At 41.1% G+C, this 14606-nt stretch overlaps 2 long non-coding RNA genes across 2 annotated transcripts in view; one reads left to right on the top strand and one right to left on the bottom strand.

Moving 5' to 3' along the window:
* Nucleotides 1-14606, bottom strand: part of LOC145447841 (uncharacterized) — a 92131-nt gene that overhangs the window by 58116 nt on the left and 19409 nt on the right. The window lies entirely within an intron of this gene.
* On the top strand, nt 13775-14379 carry LOC145449035 (uncharacterized). Its single transcript, XR_013918114.1, has 2 exons — nt 13775-13928; nt 13996-14379. It is a non-coding gene; the product is annotated as an uncharacterized LOC145449035 (long non-coding RNA).

Genomic DNA, 14606 nt, shown 5'->3' with positions numbered 1-14606 from the left:
TCTGAATTTCTTCGTATTCCTTCCGAAACGCGGGCGTCACCGATCGTACCACCTTTTTCAGGCAAAGGTCGCATATCCATTTTGGATGATGGACATTGCCTGACACACAGCGAAAATGATACCAGTCTTTGCATCTCGTACATTCTGCCATGGGGGACCCATCATCATTTTCTTGCACGTGCAATATATTCGAAGGCGCCAAGATGTTAAAGATGTTGCATTTGTATCATTGCCTGTCCAGGTGCCAGTTTCGAGTAACATATCAATGTCAATGTTTTCCAGCGATTGCAATAAAGCCAATCTTAAAGTTCATCGTTGTTGGACATATGCCTGCACAGAGGCATACAGCATTAGCAATTGCAAATAGGCCTCAATCACTGCCTCCCTCTTGTTGTTGAACTTTTGCAATTTCAATACTCGCAATATCGTCACTCTCCTGGAGCTGAAAAGCCGCTTCATCCAGTTTTGGTTCATATGCTACAATTCCCTTTGAATTTTGTGTCACCAATGAGTCATACACTATAGTATTTCCACATAGTGGAAAACGATTGGAAATTGTAACCCAGTGACTTTGCCTGAGGTTAATAATTTGTACAAAGAAACCCGATGTACGCTGGTATCCAGTGGCGGAAGCAATGATGACGTCCTGTAAGCCTCCGACGTCTGGATGTTTTTTTTTTCATCAATTTCATTGACACATTGACATGCCTGTCGGACAGCCATCCATCACCTGACAGTATGTGTCGGTCATCTGCAGTTAAATCCAATTCCTCCAGCCAAGTGTCAGGATCCACTTCTTCGTTAACATTGTCTTCACTATAAGAAGCAATATTTATTGAAACGTCCGTAGATCCAGCATCGGGCAAATCGGCAGTGACTTCAGATGCATCTCCTTTATTTGAAAGAGAGAATCTCTCATCCTGGTCTGGATCAATATTGATTGGAACGTCCAGGGATCCAACTTCGGGCAAATCGGCAGTGACTTCAGATGCATCTCCTTTATTTGAAAGAGAGAATCTCTCATCCTGGTCTGGATCAATATTTATTGGAACGTCCAGGGATCCAACTTCGGGCAAATCGGCAGTGACTTCAGATGCATCTCCTTTATTTGAAAGAGAGAATCTCTCATCCTGGTCTGGATCAATATTTATTGGAACGTCCAGGGATCCAACTTCGGGCAAATCGGCAGTGACTTCAAATGCATCTCCTTTATTCGAAAGAGAGAATCTCTCATCCTGGTCTGGATCAATATTTATTGGAACGTCCAGGGATCCAACTTCGGGCAAATCGGCAGTGACTTCAGATGCATCTCCTTTATTCGAAAGAGAGAATCTCTCATCCTGGTTAACAGACCAGGAAGAGTGTCTTGCTCGCAGTCTTCCAGTCTCATTGTAATATAGTTCCATATCGTTGTTGACCGAAAATCTGGCCTTCACAGCAGAATTCAATTCAATATTGTAGTAGTCCATAATTGACCTGAAGAGGTATACATGATTGACTGGAATCATTTGATTGAGAAAACGATCAGATCTTTTATAATATCCATTCAATTGTTCAGCCACTTGGGTATTGATGTTGTTCCTGAGCTGCTTTATATTACAGACGCGGCGCAACACCTCCTTCTTTTTGGTCACATTCCTTTCGTGAAAGCGGTCATACAAGCAAAGATGGATGCTCTGTCGACTTACTGGGTGTGCTTCGCCACTGGATAGACTGTCTGGGTTTGAACTGCTTTGATTCAGTATCCAAGGCATCGATATGGACAATTTTTGTTTAGAGGCATTCTCGATATTTTCTTCACTCGGTGCACAAACCATCCCAGAGTGTGGAGAGAACATTCCGTGACATGTTTTGTTGCCATGAGCAACTACCATATTTGCCATGTCCACAATTACTATGTTCGGAATATGCTTGAAAGACAACAATAAATAGACAAAATCTCTTGTGCTCTGCCCTCAAAACAAATTTCATCGCATATACCACACCGTGAGGACAGATGCATGATGCCCAGCCACCTGGGCAACCCGCCAATTTGGAGAATGCTTTCTTGAACGTCTCATGACTTGTTGAAATCGCGTCTCTGACAGCAATCAATTTATCAAGTTTGCAAGTCAATTTTGAGGCGGCCTTCCCAAGAATTGATTTGACCAGTTGAGCAAATTCTTTTGCATTCAAATTATTCATAGCTTCCACCAGTCGCTCTTCTGTCATCTCACGACAGTCTTCTTCCAACGACCCATCAATTTTCGAGACCTTGCGGTGCTCGGTGTAGTACAGATTTGGTCCCCGTCTTGTGTTTTTACCAACGAAGGGTGACCACTGTGATAGCCTTGGAGTGATTTCCCATTCAGGAATTGATCTTTGCGGAAATCCGCGTAATACCATGTTGTTTTCAACTTTTCCCCAATATTCATCACTATCCACTTCATCCACCTTCTCCAATTCAGAAGGGCTCAAGTATGATGCCTTACACCGGAAATTAATCTTCTTACAAAGGTCCATGATCACAATTGTTGGGAAATGTCCACAAATATCACAATTGAATGAGTAATCGTGTGCGTCAAAAAGTGTATCGAAATGCAGATACGCATTAACCAATTGGTGTTCTTGAACAGTTTTGCCAATACACAGAGAGAGCACTTTAGCAGTACTTCCTATCGGGATAAAATGCCAGAGAGAGTCTTTGATGTAGCAACATACATCAATAGAAACCAGGAAGACATCAGAGATGTTGTGAATTCCCAAATCATGTTCTTTATACCGATAACACATGTTGCAGTTTGGATACTTTCGATAAAACGCGCGAATGTTTTCAATAATCATATCCATTGTGAGAATTTTTGCGTTGCGGGCAATCAATAAAGAACCTGAAAGTTTTGTGTTACACTCTGTACATTCAGTCTCGGTAGGATGAAGTTCGTTAGGAATGTGCTTTGCCAATGTCCTGATCTGTGACGAATTGGGATACGCTTCTTTGACGAAATGTAGGTGCACATTTTCTTTAATACAGAAGACTCCTTCGGCGGATATACCAATTGCTGGTCAATGTGATCTTGATCGTGTTGATCAGATACGGCAAAGATTTCTCCTTGCTGTTCATCGACTTCATCTACGACTATATCCTGTCAATGAAAACAGTCGATAAGTCCCTATTCGGACAAGTACCACAGACTAATGCACTTATGCATGCAATACATCTTCGCATCACAGCAACGACAAGATAGGCGTCCCGCTTTCATGTCCACTGTAACTAATATCCTTCCAAGACGGGAGTAATAGTGCTTTTCAAGGGTAAACACAGAAATCATAATGTATCTACCATGGTGAATTGCTTGAACGGACATACTGCATTCCTTGATTTTTGTGTCAATTCCCGACAGCCATTTATTTTGCTATCCTTCAGAATTTTGTAAGAACCACTCGACGAACCATTCATCAAACTGGCATCAGTTAACTCCACACTACTGGGATACACAATGTTTGTTGGGACTGTACATAGGTGTTTGCACTGTGCAGCAGGAAAGCCACTTTTCCACATAATCCGCATGTAATCCATGCATCCACTACTTTCACATTCCACTACCGACTCTCCGGCATGGAACTCAGACACATTTTTCCTGATGTGAACAGGGTAGGGAATCCCCCCATGAGAGCTCAGTCTGACAAGATATATTCCTTTTTTGTGATCGACGCAGTTTGCAACATTTTCTGTTTCAATGCCATGAATCGTTCTACAGTGAGTAGGTATTGATCTGCTTGACATCACTTTTTGACATACTGGGCACTCGGCATATTTTTGATTGGGAGTATTCCAGAAGGAAAACCATAAACACTTTGAGCAACTTCTTGCAAGCAACAACAGAGTTTGGATATTTTTCTTGTTAACGTTATGTCAATTACTTGTACAATGTACATATGATATAGCACAATCTGCTATAAGTCGAACATGATGAAGTTCTGAATCTGTACATATACTAGACAATATCAGTTCAATTCACACACATAGCAGAGTAAAATACAGCGGCCTATTCATACAGCCTGCGGCCTATGATACTGCACACGGAGAAATCGGTTTGGATACACCAGAAACCAGAACACATTCAAAATGAGTCATCATCACTACTACTGGGAGACTTAAGATTGATTATCAGAGTTCCGGAATATTCCAAGGATGAGTACAGCAGCTTGTAAGCAACAGTTTACGAATGTCTCAATTGATATGAAAATCGTCATTTTCAACAAAACATACAGGTATGAGGTATAAATAAATTATATAGCTGACTTACTGTAACTGATTCAATTTTTGAACAATCTAGGCATATCGTTTGTTGTAGCGTTGAACAAGAAGATACCCGTTCCACCAAGTTAATGACAAAGGTTTGTGATGATGCAATATGATGAAAGTTCAATCATTCTCTTTTACTCATCAAAATTATACTAGGTTGATATATAAATCAACTCGTAGTCCCGCCAAACAAGATTTTGTTGTTGAAGCCGCAATGTAACAAATTGTAACATGCAAATTGGCATTGCAAACTTGGTAAAAACAACCGACATTTTATTGGCGGCCTGGAAATCACTGATTTGCTTGTAACTTTTCTTCTGTACATTTTCAAGACAAAGTTCTATGGAAGTGATATAGAAACATGTTGCTTCCGCAGCTTTTAAGCCCAAAACTAGCTTTCTAGCATAAGCGTATTTCAAGATATTGCAAAATTAGTTATTTTCGGCTCGTTCGGTGAAATTGCACGGCCACTAGAGAGTGGAACCTGAAATTATGATAGAAGTAAGTCATTCGCGATTTGAGACCAAATATCATAGGCACTTTTTGAAATTCAAATTTTTCTTTTCTCACTCACTGAACCACTTACTCACTGAGCCTGTGCCAATGGTTCAGGACTATATACGGTAAACTATATTCGAATTCAATTTCAATAGAACAAGAGGTTTGGTTGGGGTATGAACAGAGAACAGAAATATGTTGCTATACATGTTGCTATTAAATTACTTTATTATACTAGTTTACGACAACGTGAGCTGCAAGCTTCGATCAATTCGTTTGTGGTCAATTTAATTGTGAGAGAATAATGGATGCTCAGTTAAACGCACGATCATTGGATGATTGGTCCGAACATATGCAAGAAAGCAAGATACAGTGATTTTTATCAAAACCGATTACTAGATGACTAGAGATTGACTCGTAAATTTTGCTCCGAGTCACGAGTCAATCCACATTTCTGATACGCCGAGTCAAGTCAAGTCAAGTAATTTTACCAAAGTTGTAGTGGTAGCTCTATGGCGCCACTACAAAAGTGATTCGAGTCAAGTCATGACTCGAGTCATCCCAACACTGAGTACTCAGTGGCGGCTCGTCCTATAGGGCAACTGGGGCATTGCCCCACCTAAAATTCTGTTCAATAACAATTTAACCATTTATAGACGCACAGCGCTCAATATATATCGAGATCACAGCGAAACCCGCGTTCTTCTTGTGCTTTCGCTTGCAAATGCCCATACATAGCGAAGTCTCCGCGAAAATCGAATTCTCTTCTGTGTTTTCGCTTTGTGAATGCCTAGCCGGGGCTTGCCCCGGTAGCGCTCATAACAAGCTTTCACTATCTATTCTCTCAAAGCTGCGCACAATTAAGAAACGTTGCTTTACTCTCTCCTATTCGTAAAATGGCCGAGCAACCGGGGCAAATATGCTTGCTCGCCCCTAAGGTGTGATGTAACAATCGTATCTATATCTGAACTCGGATACCGTGATATGCGTTGAGTCGACCGTTGCTGGTACAGGTCGATTTTGATGGTGTTTCACACCATGATAATTCTTGAAACTTGGTATGTCATGTCGTGATGGTGGTATTTAACACTGTCCTAAGTTTCAGGGTTTCTACTCAAAGTTTAGGGTAGTAATTCCGTTTCCAAAGTCGAGTGTGTGCTGATCGGTCATGCATCGCAAACATATTTCACGCAAAGACGGTATTGGTCTCCATTGATTTTAACGATGCTCCTTAGCTAGATCCGTCATGAACTTTTACATGGTATGTCTTGATTTTAGTAACGAACGCTGTGCCAAGTCTCAAGGTTGACACTCAATGATTAGGGCAGCAATTTCGTTATTAAGTTCGAATATGGTAGAGATGTGCGCTGATCTGACACTTAGCCTACCTAACGCATTGCGGATTTCACGCAAAAGCCGGTGTATCTGTGTTCTATACTGAGATAGGTGATGAGATGATGATATCATGAAACAGTTTACTAACATCCTCGGTTTGCATTCAAATATTTAGTTTTATTTTATATTCTCCAATGTCAATTTCACCGTGGAATGGTGGCCTTCGGGCCATTTGCTCACAATTACAACCCCTGTCAAGCGCGATAGCTGTTTCGTTTTCGATGGCGGCTAACAGCTGATCGCTTGATCAGCCGATTCCTCAGTAAATATTACGCAAAATTCGGCGTTGATCTGTTCGTATTAATTTTGACAGTGTACCATACCGAAAACGGTCATGAGGCTATACTTCTCGATGATTTCATGTAACAGTGTACCAAGTTTTCGGCTTTCATCCACGTATTTATTCGGTAATATATTTTCCGAAGGCGATTTTGCAGCAGACATATAGACACTATAGACCGTAAGCCGTATGTGTCGTGTGACAGTCTCCAGCCTCAAGGCCAGAATCTCCCAAGCTGTACCGGGACCGAATTTCCGAGGCTGCTATCCGTAGTTCTTCAGAATGATGTTTTGGATTCAATATGACATTTCCTTGTCCGATCTATGAGATAACAATTGCGTATGTGTCCGAACTCGTTGACCTTTCCAGTTGGGCATACGCAATCTCTCGATTTATAGTCATTTCCATTTCTGCAGATAAGTATAGTCAGGTCAAGTGCGAACATGAATCGTGTTGAATCTTTGCTCCGTACGCCGTTTAGCCAGTTGCCTTTAGAGCAAAAATTAGAGGTAAAGCGACTAGGTCCGTATCAGCCTAGAAATTGCCCATTGATCCAATCGTACGCCGGAGGAAAGCGCACTCGTGCCTTTTCTTCAGCGCATTTCGATAAAAATGAATGGCTTACTTATGGCGAGGATAAAAACGCCTTGTTTTGCTTTTACTGTCTTTTATTCGACAGTGCCGGTACCGGAAGCAGTGGCTCTTGTTGGAACAAAATTGGTTATCGCGATCTGAAGCATTTGTCAGAGCGTCTGAAAACGCACCAAAAATCCCAAGTGCACATGGCTAGTGCAGTTAAATATAAATTGTTTGGCAGAGTAAATGTAATGTCGCAGCTCAATGAAAGTTATCGCGTATCAGTCTGCAAGCACAATGAGCTTGTAGATAAGAATAGGCATGTTCTCTCTCGGGTGATTGATGCCGTTAACTTTATTGGAGTTCATGAATTGCCCCTTCGAGGCCACGATGAGAAGGAATGCTCTCTCAATAGGGGGGTATTTTTGGATCTAATTAAATACACGGCTTCCATTGATAGCATTTTGCGCGAACATCTCGACACCGCGACAGTAGCTAAGGGTACCTCAAAGACTATTCAAAATGATGTGCTTGATTCGATATATCACATCTATCTACAGCAGTGGTTCTCAACCTTTTTGGCTTCGCGGACCCCTTTTGACCGTCACGGACCCTTGCGGACCCCTCAAGTTTTAGTTCAATTTTAGCTCTATTACGATGCAACCTTCATCTGTCTTGTGCAAATATGAACTGTAGGCTTGTGATAAACAGCAAAATAATGATTTCTCTTGAAAGTAGCCTCATACCATTTATGCAGAAATTGGTAGACTTTTATTATTTCGCCGCTAATTTTGCTGCTGTTTTTCTGGAAGTACTAGGTCGTCTCTTGAAAATCCGCGTCTTCGATTTGATATGAACAAGGAGTGCTAAAAACCATTTCCGCAAAGATAGATGGAGGCTAATGCAATACTAACGCATAACGCTTCCGACGATAATTTTGGTGTGATCACAACATTTATGGCACCAAAATGAAGAAACATATATTTTATGAACATATCACGTCCAGCATCTAGCGCAGGGACGGGCAACGTACGGATCGCGAGCCGCAGAGAGTTTCTACCGTCAAAGTGAAATCCAAATCTAAAAGTATAGACAAATTTTATGCGCCAAAGAATGGATCCAAGTTTTCCAACCTCAGAAAGACTGTCAGGAAACGACGTGTTATGTTCGGGTTTAGCCTACATATATATTTACGAGCAAACATTTTCGACCATGAACAATTGAGCATTAACAAGACAAGGCTGCATAGTGCATACCAATATAACTGGTGATATGAATTTCAGGGTTGGAGCGTAATGCTTTGATAGCAACGAAACACTCCTTGTTCATCAAAAATCCAGCCTTGTAGATAGGGAATCTGCAATAAGAATGTGCCAAATCTGATAGCCGAACTTTAAGGGCAGGTATATCATTGTCTGATATATGACGAGTGTCAGCCGAAAATACTCGGGTTCATTTCAATATGAATATAGTGCGGTACTCAATTGTATATTGAAGTTCTGTACCTCCAAGAACATGTTCGAATAGTGGTTATGTATATTACAGGATAAAATGGCTTTCGTGGCGAGGTTTCAATCCCTGCATTGGTACAAATTAGGTAAATACTTCGGAAATTTTTATTTCAAACCACTGTTCACCAATTTTATGAGACCGACAACTTCACATCGAGAAGGTTTCGCAGACATTACAAAGTCACCCTGATTGACGTTATCTCCATATTTTTATGTTTTCCACAAAACGTCTCTAAATAGCAATATGTTTGTATCAGCAGGTTATTGAAAAATTGGCAATGAAAATGATTTTCCACACTACGATAGTTCATGTCAGACGATTATTATGATAGGAGTCATGAGGTTTTAGCAGTTGTGGTGCGAAACTGCCTCATGCTTTCTCAAATAAAAATAAAATAAACATTAGGCTATCGACCATTTTAAAATTTAGAGGTCTCGCAGACCCCCTGAAATTGCTTCGCGGACCCCTAGGGGTCCGCGGACCCCCGGTTGAGAACCGCTGATCTACAGCATTTGTTTACCGAGATTGTTGACGCTGAATTTCTATCTATTCAGTCTGACGAAACAACTGACATTACGTGTTTGTCACAACTAGTCGTGATTTTTCGGTTCACGAAATTTGGTATGCCAGTCGAACGATTCCACAGCTTTGTGGCTGTTGACTTGACGATCGCACTGCTGTCGGAATTTCTTACGTATTAAAAAAAACATTACAGCCCTATTCAGTTGAGTCGAAACTTATTGCGCAAACCTAAGTTGAGTCGAAACTTATTGCGCAAACCTACGACGGCGCAGCAGTCATGAGCGGATCGCGACATAGCGTACAAGTTTTAATGAAATAAGTTCGCCCGCATGCGCATTTTTTGCATTGCTACGCGCATCAGCTCAATCTTGTAGTGAAAAAAATGTGCTTAGGAATATCTTCTGTCAAGATATTCTTTGCAAATCTTTCAGGGTTCTCCTCCTTTTTCTCTGTTTCGCCAAAGCGATCTGATCTATTGCGCGACATATGCAAGCACAGGTTACCTAGATGCGTATCAACACGGTGGAACTTCCAATCCAGAGTTGTGCAACGAGTGTCAGAGAGTAGGGTGGAGCTTCTGGAATGCTTCTCAGTGATTGAGAGCTCTCCTGTCTGGGATGATACTTCCATACGTGAAGCGGCGCGGCTTAAACGACTCCTGGAAGACGAAGAATTTTTGTTCTTTTTGAAGCTTTTTTGTGACATCTTCATGCACGTCGATACACTGTACAGCACTTTTCAGTCGCGAATGGCCGATGGTACTACTGCGCAATTGTGTATTGCACATTTTTGTGAGGCAATTTCGCATATCCGGGCGAATGTACACTTCGCTGGTGACACAGCGCTTTTACGTCGTGGGATAAGTGTGCAAAACCTGCTTGTTGCGGCTTACGAATGTTGCGATATACTGATGTCCCAAATCCAACATCGTCTGAATAGTGACCAGTTGGTTACTTTCGCCCTGTTAAATCCGAGAAATGTCCCTGCCTACAAAATTCATTTACCTTCTGGACTACTGCGCAGCGTGCCTCGTTATTACCCGATGATCGACATTGCTCGGTTGGAGAGCGAGTTGACTTGTTTGTATTCTAACACATCCTTTTCGGAAATTAAAACCACTAGTGAACTTTCAAAATTCCTAGTTGAAAATTCGCTTTCGATCAACTTTGCTACAGTAACTAGCTTTCTGAATATCATTTTGACCACCCCGATTTCATCCGCGGAATCCGAGCGCAGTTTCAGCACATTGAAACGTATCAAGACCTTTCTCAGAAACAGGATGGGCCAAGATAGGCTTAATGCGTTGGCTGTTCTCTCGATTCACAACGACGTGGTTCTGGGAATTACAGATTTCAATAAACTCGTTATTGAACATTTTGCTAATAAGAAATCACGTCGCGCACAATACGTATACAAGACATAAATTAATGGTGGTGGGCGGACGACTGTACACATCATGTTCTTTCCGAATAATTTCAATCAAGTGAGCCCAGGTAACTCAACCATGTCTATGGCTAAGGAAAAGTGAGTGGTTTTCATCCTTATTACTCGAGGCACACTGACAGTTAATTTACCGATATATTTTGTTATGGCTATGGAAAAAAAGTGAAAAATTCATCAAGATGAAATAATTTATTCATGAAATTGTTTAATGCGATATGTGCTCGCATTTCAATTTAACACAATGCTTTGATTCCTGCTTGAATGATGGCAGGCAGACTCGTAATTAATCTTCCATGGATAACAGCTGGCTTTTTAATGTTTTACGTTTATGGGTGCCACCGCTTTGATTGCCTATCCCCTGGTCGTAACGCATCAGGATCGTGTACCAAACACTTTCGGACGAGGGCAAATCGATTTGACTCGCTTTCGGGACGAGAATCCATATACAAATCGGGTCGGAGGCGCTGCAGCACTTTACAGAATTGCTGAGCATGGAACGATTAAAACACCACAAGGTGTCATGCGAATGCTCTTTGTAGGTAGTTGGTCTGTGTATTTTTGGTATAGTCTTACTCGGCGCTTGCGTAATCTCTACCACGAAATCATAACGCATGCTACTAAGGATAACCTGATGATTGATTCGTGGCATGGGAACGATTCTTAGTTCGCGTACATTTTGTAAAATAATCATTTGAATAAAAAACAATGAATAAAACATTTGTTACCGCACTTCAAGTCACGCCACCGGCAAACCTCTCGCGGCACCTACGTTAAAAATCATTGTTTACGGGAAATTCATGTGGCCATCATGAACGTTGAAAAACGCTACTGTGACGTCATATTGATAACAAGTCGCTTGCGGCCCTTGCCCCACCACCCGATATTGTCACGAGCCGCCACTGTGAGTACTAGTAGATTCATCTAATAGCAACGTATCTCTTCTTCAAACAAGCTGATGCGGATAAACAACCGACGAAAATGTGTGATTTGAAATAATTGCCTATACTGTATGGTTGAGGAAGCCATTGACGCTGAACTCCAATTTTCCGTGGAAATGCGGGATCGATGACGTCACAACACAGTGACGTCATAACACGTCAGAACTGACAAATGAGCCAACTAGCAATCGTTGAATATCACCTGTTGCTTGTATATCGTGACAAAATTACGATGCTATTAAGCAGGCCCGCCGGCGTGTCGCCTGCTGAATAGATTTAATCGATTTCAAATTAACTAGAGTAGCAGTTGACAATCGCTACATTTCGCGCACATAGAGATTGACAGAGTACTATCGAGGTCTCGGTTTTGTTGCCACGCGTCACGTCTTTCGATTAATCACTCACAGCAGCATTAAAAAATACATTGCATATTTCTAAATCGTACAATTCGCCAGCTAGTCAGGCAGGTAATTGTTAGCATAAGTCTGGGTATGCGGGCATACCCCCCAAAAGAATTCCTAGTTATGCGCGCCATACCTATCGCATACCCGAGTTCAGCTCCTATGGACAAAGCGATCGGTCGGTCGAATATAGGCATTGACATACCAGCCTTACACAAATCTTGTGCGAAATAATTGCCTCAACATTTTTGCTCGTCCTACAATCTCTAAACTTCTTTTGAGATAATTTTCACTCTGACACCTGATGAAGGAGCGGCGCTCCGAAAGCTCCTGTTACAAATAAAGTTATATTCATTCGCAAGTGGCCGTTGAATAGAGTGTGAAAGCTACCAAGGTCTTAAGGCTAATTCACACATGCACGGTTCCCGGCCACGATTTTTGCCGTACGGTTTTCCATCGTACGGTCGTACGGCCGACTTGCCGTGGAAATGTTCACACATGCACGATTCGTTCACGGCGGCTGTCGCCACGGCTATCGCACGGTTGATTTCTTCGCTTTTTTGCTGCCGTACGGAAAGTTGGATCAAACAAACTTTCCGTGGCTATCGTTGCTGCCGTGAGCTCAGTCGAAAGTGTGCTCCTATGGATTTAGCAGCTGGTCGTGTTGAATGTATTGAATAATTATCGAAGGAGAGTGCTTCTATGTTGTGTTCACGGTGTATATTGGTTGTACGAAGAAATATGTGATAAGAGAAGGTGAGTTTACCGGTAGAGGTAGGATGTGTAGACCAGACGGCATGCCGGTATGATGGTACTGCCATGCAGTAATCTGCAGTAGTAATCAGTAGTTTTGTTATGTATGCTCGCCAGTTGTGGTTATTCTATATTATTATGCGATGAGTGTTTTGCATCTGGCAACGATATTGCGATCAGGCTGACTCAGTTGCACGTGTTTCTATAGCAGTCTGTTTTCTGCATACCTGATAAATCACTGCTTGTGATCACAGGGCTGCCTGCTATTCACTTGTTCTGGTTTTATGTGTGGGTCTGATTGAAGGACTGCTACAAGTCATTTCATAACCTTGTTATCCTTGTATATACGTAGTTGATGTTGATTATTTCATTTATTTGCATTTGACATTTTAACCGAGAATTCCATGTCCTGTGTTGTGATTATCATGTAGCAAATGAGTACCTAGTTAGTTGATAGAAGCTGGTAATTCATTCCTGCAACACTATTTCATTTTATCAACTATCAACTAAAATGAGTTCAGATTCATATTATATTGATGCATGCATTTTTACTAGATAATGGTGTCTTTCCAATCTTACTACATCTGTTTACATAAATTGTACTCTATAATCCTTTCCACTACTAAAAAATCAGGGCAGTTGTTGAAGACAGCCTACATCAACATCAATTGCTGATGTAGGCCTACTGCGAATATCTGGTATCTCCATTTCCAGTCATTTCTAATATTCATTTTAGTATTACTGCTGTAATTTCATTCAGTGGGGCAAGTGAAAACTCGATGGTCGACTTCGAGGAGCAATTTTTGGGAAAGAGGGAAACATTCATTTACTCCTAGTTGAAATGCTGCATTTGCACAAGATAGGATATCATACTAGAAGAAAATGTTTCTCGCATCCAACGCAGAGCATAGGTCGTGATAAAGTACAAATTTTCAGCTTCTTTGTTGACCATACTCATCTGTGTATCACTGTTGCCAACCTGCCAGATATTGAAAAAGTTCACTACTCTGATAGTTTGATTACTGCAGCAGAATAAGTTGGAAGCAATGATTGGTTGAAGTGACAGCATCAGATATTGTGAATTGTGGTGAATGTTTGCATGAAGTAAAATTCAAAGGCATTGCTGTAAAATAAGCTTTCAAATGTTTTAATATTGGGATTTAGGAACCACTGCCAGAGGCAAATGATGTGAAACCAGCTGATGTGTCAACTAGCACTGCTACGTCATCTCTTGCATCCACCAACAACGCATCATTAAACTCTACAATTGGCAGACAATAGCCAGGGAAGAGCGAAGATACTATGATGACAGACATTTGATGCAGGTAGGTGTAGCTGTGATGTATGACTTGTCACGCTATGCATGTAACATATAGATTATATCTTATTCAGGGTGAGATGATAAAGTTTATACAGAAGAGCACTGACCAGTTTTCTGCACCCTGGACTAATATGATCATTTTGCGCACTTAATGGCGGCACAGTTGTGAGTCAACGGAGGCTGTGTGTGCTGCTGCAATAATGAAGGACATTATGCAAACTTTTCCAAGTTTATGATCACAAGAACCAGTTGAAAACTAGCACTGTTATTTCATGCATACTGTTTTGTCTATTATGAATATTACTGCATCGATTTAATTGGTACCGTTGTATTGCATATTATTCTTGTTTCTTTCTTCAAATGTATGCATTCTGTATTTGCAGATGTTGCTTTCAAGTGTAACCATTTCATTTTATTGTTCGTCATTTTATTGCATAACATGATTGAAAATTCAATTCTGTATTGTAAGGCACACTTGATTTCTTGGAATGATCAGGAATGGCTGACTATTTATCCAAGGTAGTCAGAATATTCAGCGTTGCTACTCATACATTAGTATCGCCTTCAAGTAAAATTAGCAATTTCAGAGACATGTGGAAACTACTTCAAGTGTAGGAAATGAAGATATGAAAGGTGATCAAGTAGTTTTGAATAGTAGATTTGGTTGATGGCTCGAATAGTT

The sequence above is a fragment of the Botryllus schlosseri genome, chromosome 10, assembly GCF_051294905.1.
Source record: "Botryllus schlosseri isolate E-star chromosome 10, Bs_hap1, whole genome shotgun sequence".
Taxonomy (NCBI): Eukaryota; Metazoa; Chordata; class Ascidiacea; order Stolidobranchia; family Styelidae; genus Botryllus; species Botryllus schlosseri.
The sequence above is the reverse complement of the archived record's forward strand: the minus strand, read 5'-3'. Positions and strand labels throughout refer to the sequence as shown.